This window comes from Cardiocondyla obscurior, linkage group LG04 (assembly GCF_019399895.1).
Source record: "Cardiocondyla obscurior isolate alpha-2009 linkage group LG04, Cobs3.1, whole genome shotgun sequence".
Classification (NCBI taxonomy): domain Eukaryota; kingdom Metazoa; phylum Arthropoda; class Insecta; order Hymenoptera; family Formicidae; genus Cardiocondyla; species Cardiocondyla obscurior.
This window is the reverse complement of record NC_091867.1, coordinates 10,308,808-10,321,907: the sequence shown is the minus strand read 5'-3', so window position 1 is coordinate 10,321,907 and position 13,100 is coordinate 10,308,808. Positions and strand designations below refer to the sequence as shown.

The window sequence follows — 13,100 nt, the reverse complement described above, 5'->3', positions numbered from 1 at the left end:
TCAGATAAGCAGATAGTGCGGCTTAATTAGAAATATTTTTATTTGATTTTATTTTATTTAATTTTTTTTTTCTTTAATTCACAAAATTGCGAATACTAATTAAGAATTTACTACGTACAGAAGCAGTTCAAAACGGCGCAGCCAAAGCAAAATTTAATCGACTATCTGATAATTCGATGCGGCATACGTGGGATGTGTCGATCGATTTCAATTTATCTTTCGGTCACCCGCCCACATCGCCCTGCGCTTTCCGCTTTAACGTAATATCGAAGTTGACAACCTTTGAATATTATTAATACATTACAAGATACCATTGAGAGTGTTAGAAAAGCAACGTGTTTCGCTTTGCAATGGCATTTTAAACGAGAGACGCGAAAACGCGAGGGAGTCTGCAAAACCGTTTTATCTGCACTTTTTTCTTTTTTTTTTTAAATCGTACCGAGAAAAAATATCGGTTTCGGAATTTATTATGTTATTAGATTTTTTGATATATTTGAAGCACGCTCCTTATAACTCTTTGTAGCTAAAGAGAAATATATTTTGAGAGACAGGTCTAAGGCACCGACGTAAAGCGAGCAAGATAAGTATCCGCGGATAATTTTAGTACAAAGGTATTTTAAATGTAAAAGAAATTATAGGAAAGTGTTTTAAATGATCTTTCTACATGTGCCCTTTACGCTCGTAGATCGTATAGAATTAAATTAACAACAATTTCTAACTCAAAATTCGCGAAAAGACCTGCAATACCTTAAATAATAAATTCCTTCTTGATAAATATATGATATACGCGTAATAATAATATTTCAGAGTTATGCGTTCAAACCATCGGTCTATTAAATTTTAACATAATTATTAATTAAAGCGTGTTTGATCAGCGCCGAGTTGACTTAATAAAATTAATAGATAAAAATTAAAGTACATATATATACATATTATAGTGTGAAATTTGGTTGCGATTAGCCCGCACGATAATTTTGCTTGGTTAAATTAACCCCGTGTTAATACGGCATAGATCACCCCTCGAGCACTTCTCCTTCTCGCATGAGCTACGGTAATACAAATGTATAGCTGACACGCGTGACACGGATGTGCGTGCGTGTGCGTACGCGCTTGCGCGCGCGCCTATATGATCGGCGATGTAGTGAAGTGAATATGGTGTACCTACTACGAATCTAGCCACCGATAATGCAGACTTGATCTGTACATATGTATCTATATATGTGCATATGCCGCCCGGCTGTGTGCGCGCGCGTACGTGTGTGCATCGGCGGCCATGCGTACGCGTTTACATGGCGTTCTCGTCTTCGGTTATATTTATATGCGACTAGAATGCATGACACATAAGTCGAAAATAGCTCATAGAACGTTCCATTAAACGAGCCGCGTGATGAAGTACTGTCAGATTCGCATAAAGCCTACCACTATTTCGATTCGCGCGAATATCGCGCAGTTACGAAAGTTGAAAATGCTACGCGAAGGAAACACGTCTGTTATGCCAAGCAGTTAAGCGATAAAATATGATCAGGTGTCACGGATTCGAGATTAAATGCTCCTTGAAAATCTGACCGAATTAGGATTTTAGATAAACAATGCCATGGGAGAAAAAAAAAAGAGAGAGAGTAAAATATATGATTAATAATATCCAAAACTAGTGATAGAGATTATTAGATATTAGATATTAGAAACGATTTTATTTTTGGTATTATAAAGAAATACGTTTTTATTGCACCGAGCTTCAGATATTATTTCACGAGCGCAATTATATGTAATTATATTTATATGAATCAGATGTTCATATCTAATTGCACATATTTTATATTAATTCTTTCCTCGAGATCAGTCTATCGTAATTTGCATCTCCAGAGTAATCAATAGTGATTGAGGTCTACTTTTCATTTGTTTTTAAAATTGTAATCAAAATGGTAATTTCGGTTTGGAGCCACTTGAATTATAGTTTGTCTTTTATATTCAACGAAGGGAGCCTAGTCCTATGTCCTTAACTTACTCATCGCCGCTCCGCATGTTCGAGAAAGTAATTTTCGTTTGAGCTATTCTATCACCCCTCGAACGAATGATTACATCATCTAGCTAGGGGATGCGCCGTTCTCGCACCCATCCAGCGGCGGATTAACTTGATGCTCAACCCCGTCACTAAAATTCATAATCCGTACAGACTGTACAAGGCACGTATTTCTTTGAGCATAAAATGAAAAGTGTGCTACGTAAAATTATAATTTTCTTTTTTTTCCGTATACGTCTTACGTTAATTGTAATAAAATGTTACAAAATAAATTAATTCGAACAACATCCGATTAACTAAATTATTTCTGTTACAATCGTGAAAAAAAAGGAAGAGTCAGAAAAATAAAAAGAAACTAAAAAATTGAGTAAAAAAAAAAAAAAAAACTTTTATCTACCTTCGTATAATTAAAATATATGTTCCGTTAAATATAAAATATAAAATAATTAATTATTAATATGTTAATTCCCAGATGAATGTAAATTTTTCGACGCACGACGAATATAATCTTCGCAACTTTTGTGCTAGATAAAGAAAAATATCTTGAGAGGGGTGACATCGTACGGCACAAGAGTAGATATAACATTCTGCTGCTCTTTACTCAAGAAACTATTAGGTTACCGAATAATTCATGCTGGGTCGCAACCCGCCAATCCGGTGGCGCGCAACGTACACGACGACGACGCCGAATCCAAAGTTCGTGGGGTCGTGCAGGATGCAACGAGAGTCGAGAGAGGCAGGACGAAGAGAGACGATAGCGAGAGAGTAAAGACAGAAGATAGAGATAGGGAAAGAGAGAGAGATGGAGATGGAGATAGAGGAGGATAGGCTAGGAGAATATAACAGAGAATGTGGAAGGGAGAGCAAAACTGAGAGCGAGTATACTCTGTTGCCAATCTCACCCTGACACCCTATATCCTGTGGGGGGTATTGCCACCCCGTTCACCCCATAATCATCTCTCTCTTTCCACATGATAGAGAGAGCATATAAAAAGAGAGAGAGAGAGAGAGGGGGAGAGAGAGATAAAAAGAGAATAAACAAACGAAATAAACGAGGCAAATAGATAAAAGTGAGATAGGTAGACTCTGAAAAGAAAATAGAAAAACAAAATTAGGAGATGGACGAGGCACTGAGAAAGAACGCAACGGACAGCAGAGAACGAGCTCGGACGAATATACAGGAAGAAAGGAAAAATGAAAACAGGAGAGAGATACGTATTTTAAACAAGCAGGACGAGAGAGGGAGTTGGGCAAAAAAAAAAAGGTGGCACGATGCAAAAATCGGAGTGATACCAGCAGATGTGCGAAAGGGAAAGAGAAAAAGGGAGAGAAATAGGATCGGGGCTGAAAGTAAAAAAGGATAGAGTTAACGTCGAAAGAGAGAAACAGGGAGAGAAAGATAGAAAATAGCATTAAGGAAAGAAGAAAAGAGAATAGAAGTAGAGAAAGAAAGAGAGAGAAAAAGAGAGTAAGAGAGAGTAAGAGGAGGTGTGGAGAGGAGAGGGGAAGAGAGACAGAGAGAGAGAGAGAAAGAGAGAGAGAGAGAGTTGAATAAGGCTAGAGCTGTTGGCGTTCCGACCCGACCTCTCATCCCCATTCCTGTCTCTACCCACCCTTTCTGAAACACCCTCTCACCGCACTACCTCATCTCCACATCCCTATGCCTCTACCTCGCCTACCATGGCACAACCACCCACCTATCCAGCCCACCGACCAACCATACCACACAGTAACACCCCAACCGACAGATCAATACCTACCAACTACCAAACTGCTCCCAGATTATCATTCTATCCGACTACTTTGAACGGCCCCGAAAATTGAGTGACCGCGTGCCGGTCGAGGATCACACTTGATGCATGTATAAACAACCTTCGTGCAAATGTTAAACGCCGCCTACGTGCAACAAACTACGGGGATTCATCGTGCGCGAGATAGCATCAATCATCGCGGTGGATGTTCCACGAAATTCGCATACTTGCTGAAGAGACTCGCGATATTTCGGCGCAAAAATCTAACCCCGCGTTAACCGGCCGATCTTTGAACAAATTGAACGAGATATTGTTTAGAACAAGCATTGAATATTACTCGAAATAAAAAAAAAAAAATATTAAAAGACAAATATTTCTCCTTGAAATCAATTTCAATAAAATTTTGTTAACAATATTTTAATTTGACATGTGATATTAAAGTTGTACGTTAAAAAAGAAAAAAATAAATAAAAAAAAAAATTACTTTTTATTGCTTTCTATTTAAATAAAATAAAATAAAATAAAAAAAAAAAAGATGACTCGAAACTTGTTGAATTGTTTCCGTTAATTGAAGAATCATAAAACTAGAGCATGAGCTTTTGTAACTATCAATAGAAAGCGGCTGGTACAGAGCAAGTAATACAAAAAATTTTACATACAACGTACGCTCGCGAATCACGATTTAAAGATCGAACAAGTGAAAAGCAGATTTAGATCACTCAGATTACAATTTTTTCCGTAACGCATAGTCAATCTTACAAGATTCGGACAATAGCGATTGTCGACATAAAATTCTATTTGTATTAGTAAGCTCGTGAGTGGCCGAGTTGACGGCGTACGGAAAATCTCAGAAGCGATTTCAACTTCGAGCCGCGGAAAGTAGGTCGAATCTCCAAATAAGATTCTCCATTTACGAATCGCGAGGGGGAGCGAACGTGCGATTCATCAACGGGAGCTCTTTATCCACTTTTACCGGCGCGATGAAATTAATCGGATTCCCCGGTGTGAATCGCTTTGATGGAGTGCACTTTTGCGTTCTATGAACTACGTGATTTGGTTAAATAGCGAACGGACGGACGGGACGGGGATTATTATCATGCTTGAAGCGGTACGTGTCCTTTATTGCTCTTATTTCTTGCTACACGTTGCACCCATCCGTAATGAGCCGGCAATTTTTCAGAGCCGAACGACCTTATGATCGCATACGCGTTACGTCAAATTAAAGAGCAACAGGTGTCTCTGCTGATCATCCGATGTACTCCGCGTTAAAATAGTAGCGGCGCGATATGACGGCGCCGGGATATATTCATTCCGACATGGGAAAAAGCGTGTCGAAATATTATCACGCGTAATTGGATCTTTAAGCTCGAGATATAAAATATTAAAGTAGTATATCGAACGGCCTGTGATTTCTGCGCGTATCAGTTGAGATTAATCGATCAATTCGAATGCTTCTGATATTAAAACATACGCGAATAGTTTACGTATTGTTATCGAAGATTATTACATGTAAATTTTTATTTTTTTTTTCCTTTTTTTTTTTTTTTTTTTTTTTAACGTTAAAGAAATAAATGTAAATGACGCACGCGAAGCGCACGTTTTACAGTATCTTGTAGTAATAAATACATTTAATGTAGCAATAGATAAACTCGAAAAAAAATATGTACGCGTATGAATAAAATAATTTTATTTTGCCCAATCGCGAGAGAAAAGAACACAGGTTCGACGTGTTAAATATCGATAATTTGTTCCATTTCGAAAGTTATCGCGGCACTCCATTGTTAGACTTGGGAGAATAAACTAATTTAATCGGTGGAACGTGTGTTTTAAAAAAAAAAAAAAAAAAATAGAACAAACCAAATTTATTACTCTATCCGAGCTTATAAAAAATCGGAAATACGTGTTGCGTACGTTGCGGAACGTTCAATTACTCCGACCTTAACCATTCTTCGCAAGGACACTCACCGTGAGGCGCGATACGTCACAGACAGAGTCGACCGACGTCACGAGGGCGCCTCGGGTGACGTCAGTGGCATGCTAAATGAGATTAGGCTTGCAAGGGTTTATTTGCGGCCCACGCATTTTACTTCCCCCGCGAGGGAAACGTTATGCAGGATGTATCTACTTATGCGCGGCACCGGAGGCGCATATCTTTTCAATGCGTACCGCATCGGTCGATTAAATTTATTTATCCCTCCCAAAGTGTATAATAATTTCGCTGACATACGGAAAAGAAAACGATTTCGTTGATATAAAAAAAGGATTAAAGGAGAAAGTAAAAAAACAAGCTACTGCGAAAATTCGCATTTAAATCAATTTAATTACATCGGCTCATACGCGAATCTAAATGAGTAATTATTCGTGTAATTTTATTTCTTTTTTTTTTTCCATTGCGCATACCTTTAAAAGAATTTTTTTAATGAAATAATTTTGTGCGGTGAAAACGGTTCTAATAAAAGTTAAATTAATGACAAAAGTTAAGTTATTTTTATCTATATTTTGTTTCGTTCTTGTTTTTCTTATTCTCGTCTATTTTATTCATAATTCATAACGATTTTTTAGATTAACCTAACGGGAAATAAGATACTTTAAAATATCATTCTTTCGTCGAAGATTGCGAATGTTAAAATTGACGCTTACACTATGACGAATTGAACACTGTGTATACCGATTTCTCACCGTGTTCTCACCATACTCGGTCGGTGTGGGAAATGTAGAGGTACCTATTCGCAAGAACCGAATGTGAGACGAGAGCAGAGATGCGCTGAGAAACGAGGAACGCATAGAAAGGAATAAACGATAGACTATCCAAAGGGTTGGAAAGGCGCGCACGCAAAGAAAAGAAAAAGATGAGAATAAAAAAGAAAAGAAGAAGAGAAAGACAGAGAACGATATCGCAAAGAAAAGAGGAACGATAAGTACAACGAGGGAGAATCGAAGAAAAGAATGAGAGTGCGAGAAAGCGGTCGCGGGGTGATACCTGGCAGAGAGAAAGGGACGAAGATTTCCTGGCAGCAAAGCGCTTTCGCGTTGCTACAGGCAGCGGCGGCATAAATCGGCCGAAAGGAAAACTTTTTGGGCGCGGAGAGTTGCCGGTCGGTATGTCCGCGCGCAAACGCGCGTATGTACACGTACATGTACACATATGTGTATGTGGTTTTATCTGACGGTACTCGGGGATGTTGCGGGTTGATTTATCGCCTGTCGTTGCCATGGAAACCTCGGCGTGACCGGCTTGCGCGACACCCTCATATCCGAGTCGACTCTGGTTTGCTCTATTCCCCGCCGCCGCGTTCTCGCTCGCTTTCTGCCGTTATCCTCTACCTACCCGGTTCTATACGCGTCGCTCTATCTCTCGCTCGTCCACCGCTTTCCTCCGTCCGCGTCTCCCTCGCTCCCTACGCTCGCCGGCATCGCTGCGTCCTCCTCTTTCACCGGCAGACTTTATCTCCTCTCGCGTCCTCTTCTCCCTTTCTTCGCGGTACACGCGATCTATGTCCCCCTTCATCACATGCCAACCCCGAACCCGATCCCTCTTCCTCCGTGTGTGCTCTTCGTACGTCTTCTTGCCTCTCCAAACGAGTCTTCCTCTCCGATTCTTTCCTCCTTTCATTCTTATGTACAGTCATCCCATCTCGTTTTCGCGTTTCCTACGCGTCCTTCTATCTCGCTATCTTGCCCCTCGTTCGTACCGTTCCACCTCAATCGCGCCGTCTCTCTCTCACCCTCTGGGATACCACGCTTACTCCTCCGCTCACCTTCGCTCGTGCTCGTTTCCTCTCTCGGTCCGACTCCCGAAGACCCCCTTCGTATCTCGTCGTTCGTCTCCCTCGATCCCCTTGGATTTCTCCTCGCCTGGCTTCCTCCCCCCGTTCCCACCATCCTCTCTCGCGCTCTCTCTCTCTTTCATTCTCTCTCTCTCTCTCTCTCTCTCTCTCATTCTCTCGTTTCTCGGCAAGAACCAGTACGATCGCACACCCACGCCACCACCCTGTAACCTCCCCGATCGCCCTTTTCCACGCTCCTGACCGGGAATGCGCCCTCATCTCCCACTCTCCTTTCTCATTGTCTCCCTCTCGCTCTCTCCTTCGTCTCTCCGCTTCTCAAGTCTCTTCATCTATTCGCTTACCCTACCTAGCTTCCTTCCCTTCGCCCATTCTCATCTTCCCTTCGATATGCACCCTACGCCACTATCGCCCTCCGTCGCGAGGCCGAAACTCCCTGGAGGAACGTCAAGGAGCCGAGTGTCGGCGGAATTCTCCGCAAGGAACTGCACACCTCCGCAATCTTCCATCGGCGATGCCTTCAATCACATTGACGGCCCACACAATCTTTTTATCGAGTCCCGCGATTCGACATGATTCCGTCAGTGCGAATAATCAAGACAAGTTCCTCAACTACTCATCCGCATGTGTTAATTTGTAATACAAGTTCGAAGTGACTGACGCAATAGTGTTGTTTTGCCATTATAATATTTGCAGATTTTATTTAAATTTTTTTTTTTTTTTTAGAGCGAGCAGATGTAATTAAATTTTTTTTTTAATTGTTTTACTGATTTCTATCATAGTTTTACTATCGTATAATGATAATGATGTCTACTTTAATAACCAAGTGTGCTCGAGCGATTTTTAATTCCGCTTATCCCGCTTTTTACAAATTTATTTTTGTTCTATATTAGAGCCGTTAATTAATGATTATTCTAAACGGCATTTAAATATTTATTTCCCATATATTCTTACAGATTTCACTTTGGGACTTAATTAATTGTTCGTCAGCCTGGTCATCGACAGAGTCGCAAAGTTAAAATAATTTTTATCAATTACAAATATAACATGTAGTTTAGTAAATACATATGTACAAAATTTTTCATATCTCGTTTTATAATACATACAAATTAAACATAAATTCAAACCTGAAGAATGAAATACTCGTAATACTTTTCTCAATACAATTAAATAACATTTTCTATTTTATAAAATATGATACAAGACCACACTGATTAATTCTTAAAAAAAAAGGGGAAAAAAAATAAAAATTAATGTAATAAAATTTTATCTTTGCGACTCATTATCAACCGTTGTTAATTTTTCGACTCAAGTCGGTCTTGCGATTGAAATTCAATTAAAAACTAATACAGCGTCCAGATATACGAGCTACCGGCCAACGTGGGTTTGCGTTTCCACGCGTATCGATCGCACGAACGACGAAAGATGGATCTTAGACGTCAAATGACGGCCATTTGCGTATTATTCCCTCTCAACGGCTTTAGCACGAGCGAGATGCCAGACGGCAGAAGCGAATCGATTGGTATATGCAGTATCCCAATTAGGGATGCGGCCGAGAATTACGAAAGTATCTTACACCATCGTCGAATTACTTTCTTGAAAGACGAGAGGTTTCATAACGAGAGACCCCAATTACTTTCACGAATAATTCTACGCCGCCAGAGGCGCCGGTCACATAAAGTCGTTTTAGTCGGGCGATCGCGCGAATCTCCGCCGCTGCAAAACGGCTTCCTGATTTTTTATTTTATTTTATTTTATTTTTCCCCTCCCGTTTTTCTTTTTCAAAGGCAGTTTAAGCCACCGCGACTGGTGCGAAATAACTGGGATTCTGTGGTACATAACGGTACCGATACTTTCGCTGCCGGATTTATCATAAAACGCGCAAAGTTTTTTTTTTTTCTTTTTTTTACGCGCGAGAATCTTTAATTGGAATTTTGTACATTTAGCGTCGCAAATAAATAGTCAATTTCGATATTTGAAATCCGAAAACTCTGATAATTATTAGGAATAAATGTAATTTCGGTAATTTATCTGTTTCGCGCCAGCGCTTGTCGAAAGGATTTAAAATAAATTTTTTTCCTCGCGTTAAAAGAGACGAGTTACAACAAAAAAAATTAAAGAAAAAAAAACAGTATCGAGTAAAAATAATATAATTAATTTTACAATATACGTTGCATTTTTTAAACAACTTAGCAAATAATTATAAATATTCGATACCCAGAACAATTCGAAATAACATGACAGTACTGAGCTCTGTGAGAATAAAATGGAAACGTGTCGAACGGTTAGCCGATGGTAAAAAGAGTCGGTAAACATTCTTTATTGCTCGCGAGCATTAATTAATTAATTGAAATGACGGGACGATTGGGAAAGAGAACGAAAAACAGAGGAAGAGAGGACGAGAAAGATTTACGAAAAATATAGATACGAGCAAAAACAGACTGGCAACAAAAAAAGTGAATCTGGGAGGAGGTACCGGAGCGTCAGAAATGCGTTCTTGGGCAATCTTTGTCGGACTTATTGTTATCGACCCGTTGGGATCTCTAGCGTCATTCCTAACATGATCACGTCGCGGCTATCACCTTCCTACATCCACGCCGTGACGTAGTTTTCATACTCTACCACGAAAAGTCACAAGACATACGAATGTATATGCACCCCGAAGTCTAACAAGTATTCGTTTTCAGGAAAAATCGCGAAAAGAAACTGAGATCGTACTGCCGATATTGTAAAAAAAAAAAAAAAAAAAGTATTGACTCACCGATTCGATGGGGCGGAGTTTTACAGCTAGGTAGTTACGACGATGTTACCCTGTAACACACAAATAATAAAATTAGTAATTAATAAAATAATTAGAATGTCGGTAAATTAATTAAACGAAAAATTGTTAACATTGTGTAATTAAAAATAATCCTTACCAAAACGTTGCTCCGCCAATGCCTGATGGCTCTCCAGAGCCTCCTGCGTCCAGTCGTGCTCCTCTTCTGCCACCAGAACCACTCGCGAACAAAGCGCCCGAATAATAATTGCAAATATTATACGACACTCCCGCTTTTAAAAACCGTACAATAAAGTATTAACGCGCGAATAACTAACGACACTCCCGAAAGACGCGACCGACGAACCGTCTGCGGCTCGTGTAATACTTTAATGATGATAACGGCGACGCGGCTGGGTAATTAAAATCGAACAACGCGGTACGACTCTCGCGCACTTGGAACTTGAATACATATGTCTCTAAACGACCCTCGCATTTTGGAACGATCAAGTTTCTTCAGACGGCACTCCCAAGATAAATGTCTGACACAGGCTGCTGCAACTTGTTTTCCAGTTGTATTTTTGGATGGATGGATATTTATTTAAACAAAATAAGTCTGACATGGCTAGGCTGTCCTGTAATTATAAGAAAATAAACTTATTTAACAAAAATAACAAATATAGTAATTAATATTAATAAACAAATACATAATTAGTTAACATTATCCAAAGTTCATTCACGCTTTACACAACAGATATCACAGTGTTCTACGCACATTGTATTATATCAAGAAGAATTTATTTGCTGGAATTACTATTATGGAACGTTGATAAAAACAATATTGATATTATCATCTCTAATATTTTCTATTACTAACAAGTTTTCTTCCAAATGCCATACGCATACATATATAAATGTGTTGTTTGGTTTTTTCTATTCTTTAATTCTCATATTTTTATTTTAAAAAATGTAATACATTTATTTTTCCCAAATATTGCAAGTATTTTATTTATACCATCTTATATATTATTTATACCTACTTTGTAGATCAAATGGAGCAATGTAACAATGACAATGACTTGAAGGTGTGATAGGCCATTACAAGATGATGAGTGATGCCAGACTCAACAAAAGCAGTCCTCAATGATGTCCCATCTGTATCAGTAACGATGCTTTATTGCCCACGTACGATATTGTGGAAACGTCGGCTCGAAAATTGCCAATACCGACCAGAAGAACGCTCGGTGTTCGTGCCAAGTATCTAAAGTTGCAGTAACAGAACAGCGAATTGCAGTGTATGTTCAGACCAATTTTATCGCTTGTAAAGAATCACGACATGCACTCAGCGATCAATGTAAAAATAAACGCGATTATGTGCGACAATATAATAGTAAAGAATCCAGATTGTACTTTGTACAATCTTCTGTTTCAGGCTGCGCGTACGATCAGACTAGTATACGATTCATTGCATACGATTAGAAAAGCATTCTATGTTTGTCGTCCATCGTATACAACACAAAGAAAAAACAATTGCCTTATCGTATGTAATGAATCGTATCAGTGTACGTGCAGCTCTACTATACTTTGAAATGACGACAATTATATCCTGTATCTGAACATTAACCTATACATAGCATACACCTGACGCGATTATGAAAGCAAAAGCTATGTGCTTTCGTTATTCTTAATAATTTACTTAATTTTTTATTAATTTCTTACCACAAAAGTTTCGTCACGGACGAGCCTCGGACGAGCTCACATGTACCATGACGCAGTAGTGTCCGTGCAGGTCAATATACTTCGTTAATTAATAATTCTATGGCCTTCCGAATACAGTTTACTTTAGTGTACAACGAAATTATAACAATTGACGATAATATCAAGAAGAATCGTCATACTTAGGCTCGGCAAACGCACAGACGAGGATCCTTCGAGCTCTCTGCCTTTTTCGAACCGTTCGTCAGTTGCAAGCCAGAGAGTAGAGCTGGTATTGGACGTCGCCCATCGTTCGACGGTCACATGGTCCAATGGGAGCCAATGGGAAGAGAGGTCTTTGGAGGAGAACGACAAGTACACGGACTCCACTCTGTTGTTGTTATGGTTTGTGCTCGTCTCTTACCGCGTCTGTTGTAGGAAAGCCTTTACGGAAATTCGCATCGTAACCCTAATGCTTCGCTTTCATTGGCTGGGTCGCTTGCGTGCGGCACGATGAACACGCATGCGTACGTATATCCGTGATTCTAGAACCTGGTGCTCCAGTCGCGTCGCGTACTCTTCCGTTCGTGCTGGGGATTCTGCTCGCTTACCTGTGTATGTGACATTTTTTTTTCCACGGACCATTCGCACTGCTGCAACATGTTTACCTGGTTGTGCCGCCCTCGTCACGATAGCCAGCGGCCTGTTATCAATTCCATCATGATACTCACGTCGCCTTATCGGCAGCATTAACTCTTAGGTACGTGGACCGCACTCAGCGCCGAGTTCCGCGGCACCCCGCCAACGCGAACGGTAAACGGCGGCGCGCCCTGACGAGAATCTGTTTACGTAGTAATGGCGAACGTCCTCTTCGTCGCCGTCGCGATGCCTCCCTTCGCTTGCCATGCTTGCTTCTCTCGCGAAAGAACGAGGAGCTCGACTTTATTCAAGTAGCCGCGGGGCGGAAGAGGTGGAGAGCGGGGGATTATCCGAAAACTCCGTATTTTATTCTCTATCAGAAATTGGATATATGATTGTTGAATAATTGTGTTTATCCTTATCTTTAATATTTAAAGAAAGCAAGTTTGCAT

At 39.9% G+C, this 13,100-nt stretch overlaps 1 protein-coding gene, 1 long non-coding RNA gene and 1 pseudogene across 14 annotated transcripts in view; 2 read left to right on the top strand and 1 right to left on the bottom strand.

Moving 5' to 3' along the window:
- LOC139101819 (uncharacterized) overlaps nucleotides 1-12,592 on the bottom strand; it is a 49,243-nt gene extending 36,651 nt beyond the window's left edge. The window contains exons 1-4 of the long non-coding RNA XR_011545634.1: nucleotides 12,034-12,592; nucleotides 11,355-11,575; nucleotides 10,475-10,949; nucleotides 10,318-10,367 (exon numbers count right to left, since the gene is read on the bottom strand). This is a non-coding gene — a long non-coding RNA (uncharacterized lncRNA). The remainder of the gene's footprint in view (nucleotides 1-10,317; nucleotides 10,368-10,474; nucleotides 10,950-11,354; nucleotides 11,576-12,033) is intronic.
- LOC139101915 (uncharacterized) lies at nucleotides 7,947-8,791 on the top strand (annotated as a pseudogene).
- Nucleotides 12,593-12,650: 58 nt separating the features above from the next.
- LOC139101815 (histone-lysine N-methyltransferase 2C) overlaps nucleotides 12,651-13,100 on the top strand; it is a 31,682-nt gene continuing 31,232 nt past the window's right edge. For all 13 annotated transcript variants that reach the window (XR_011545633.1, XM_070655247.1, XM_070655252.1 and 10 more), the window contains exon 1: nucleotides 12,651-12,769. The gene's annotated coding sequence lies outside the window, so the exon portion shown is untranslated. The remainder of the gene's footprint in view (nucleotides 12,770-13,100) is intronic.